At 36.5% G+C, this 2,500-nt stretch overlaps 1 protein-coding gene across 1 annotated transcript in view; it reads right to left on the reverse strand.

Moving 5' to 3' along the window:
• LOC122247777 (uncharacterized) overlaps positions 1 to 2,500 on the reverse strand; it is a 96,655-nt gene that overhangs the window by 15,667 nt on the left and 78,488 nt on the right. The gene's annotated exons all lie outside the window — the stretch shown is intronic.

Here is a 2,500-nt window from a genome sequence, read left to right on the forward strand (position 1 = left end):
ATATATATATATATATATATATATATATATGCACACACACACACACACACACACACACACACACACACACACACACACACACTCACACACACACGTATAACTCAAGTAGGAAGAAGAGAAGTGCTTCTTATCCCCCTTCTTCCCCATCCATAAAAAAAGAAAAACTCCCCACACCTTTGTGCATGAAAACACACACACAAAAAAAAAAAAAAAAAAAAAAGGAAAAAAAAAAAAAAAAAAGGAATAAAAAAATAAAAAAAGGAATAAAAAAATATAACAAGAAGGAAAGGAAAGAAGGAAGTCGACGGGTTTACTTTCTTTAAGTAGTTTAAGTATATATTTTTTTAAATGTAAGTTTTGAGAATTTACTTTGAACGAAGTTATACTAAAAATAGTATTATAGGAAATACAGAACGACTTGTTATTTGTTGTATTTTTTTCTCCCCTTCTTTCCCTGATGATGATAAAAAAATATGAGGATGATTATAATAGTAATGATAATGTAGTAGTAGCAGTAATAATAATGATAATAATAATAATAATAACAATAATGATAATAAAAGTGATAGCATATCAATAACGATAATAAAAATGATAATAACGATGATGATGACGATGATAAACTTACATATCAAAGTAAAAAAAAAAAAAATAAAAAAAATGAGGTTAAACAAACAAACAAACAAACAGACAAGGCAAAAGAAGAGAACGTGACAAGAAAAGGAAGCAGCCAAATTGACTTTAATCATCGGGTGAATAATGAATAACTTGTGAGTTGAAAAAAAAAGCCTCAAGGAGCAGCTCATGCACATAGCTGAACTATTGCACCATTTCAAGATAAATACTACTTGCAACATGACGTGCCGTGAGCAACGGTGATCATGCACGTAAGAAGGCTGTAAAGGAAAGCAAACACTGGGGAAGAACACGGTTGCATGACGATCACTGTCCGAGAACCCCGCATGTTGTGCATGACGTATGGAAGAGGGAGGGATACAGGCACAGTATTACGAGGACTGTTAAAAGGACGAGGGAATGGGGAGGAAAAATAAAAGGAAAAGGAAATAGAGAAGGAGAAGGAGGAAGGAGGAGGAGAAGGAGGAGTAGGAGGAAGTAACAGAAGAGAAAGAGGAGAAGAGGATAAAGGAGAAGAAGAAAAGAAAAGAAGAAAAGGAAGAAGAGAAAGAAGTAGAATGGGAAGAAGCAAAAGACGAAGAGCTAGAAGGAGTGGAGAAAAAGGAAGAGGAGGAAAAAGAGATAGGAGGAGGAGGAGGAAGAGGAGAAAGAAGTAAAAAAAAAAAAAAAAATTGTTAGACGGAGAAATGGGGTTTGACGGATGACTGGAAAAGGACAAACGAAAAAAGTGGAATAAATGAACAAAAAAATAACAGCAACGAAAGGTGGACCTATTTCAAAATTATGAAAATGCAAAGATCTAAAATGAATCAAGAACAAATAGAAAAAAATAGACAACAGAGTTATCAAAAAGGACAGGCACTGAATGCTCTCATGAAATGACGTCATAATCACGACAAAACAAGTTATCTAAACGGCCACGTGGTGAGAGAGTAAACTCAGTGATCAGCTGATTGTAGTCGCTTGTTGATATGACCAGGAAGGTGATTGACCTGACCCCTTGGTAGGTCTTATTTGAATTTATGGGTATTTGCTCTCCATTCTCTGGCTGTTCCTTGTTTCTATTCTGGTTATTTCCTTTTATTCTGTTGATTTTACTCTATTTCTAATTCTCTTTCACTATCTCTATCTCCCCTTCTTTTTAGTATTCTTCCTTTCTCCCCCATTTCTCTCTCTCTTTCTCTTCCTCTCTTCCTCTCTCTCTCTCTTTCTCTCTCCCCTCTCTTTCTCTCTCGCTGTCTCACTACCTGCTCTCAAATTTCGTTCTTTCTCATTCACTCACTCACACACTCGCTCACTCACTCGTTCTCTCTCACTCACTCGCTCTCTCTCTCTTTCTCTCATTCTCTCTCTCGCTCTCTCTCTCTCTCTCTCCTCTCTTTCTCTCATTCTCTCTCTCGCTCTCTCTCTCTCTCTCTCCTCTCTTTCTCCCTCGCTGTCTCACTACCTGCTCTCAAATTTCTTTCTTTCTCACTCACTCGTTCTCTCTCACTCACACACTCGCTTGCTCACTCGCTCACTCACTCGTTCTCTCTCACTCTCTCACTCACTCGCTCTCTCTCTCAGTCTCTCTCGAGTATATAACCATTTCAATCATTTTTCCGGCCACGTACTCTTAGCCCGGCGGCGGCCATCCTGTCTGCCTCGTCCTTTTATATGTTTTTTTTTTCTTTTTTTTTTCTTTTCTCCGTTTTATTCTTATTAAGTTTTCATAATTCTAACTTCAGGGATCCTTTACTGAATATACAATTATGTCCTTTCGTGTAGTTTAATTCGGTGTTTATTGGGTTCTTGTCGTTATGTTTATTTTTTCGTCTTTTCTTTATTGTCAATTATTATTATTTTTTTTTAGTAATTCAGTGAT

This window comes from Penaeus japonicus, unplaced genomic scaffold (genome assembly GCF_977035675.1).
Source record: "Penaeus japonicus unplaced genomic scaffold, GWHDUDI00000001_assembly GWHDUDI00000001, whole genome shotgun sequence".
Taxonomy (NCBI): domain Eukaryota; kingdom Metazoa; phylum Arthropoda; class Malacostraca; order Decapoda; family Penaeidae; genus Penaeus; species Penaeus japonicus.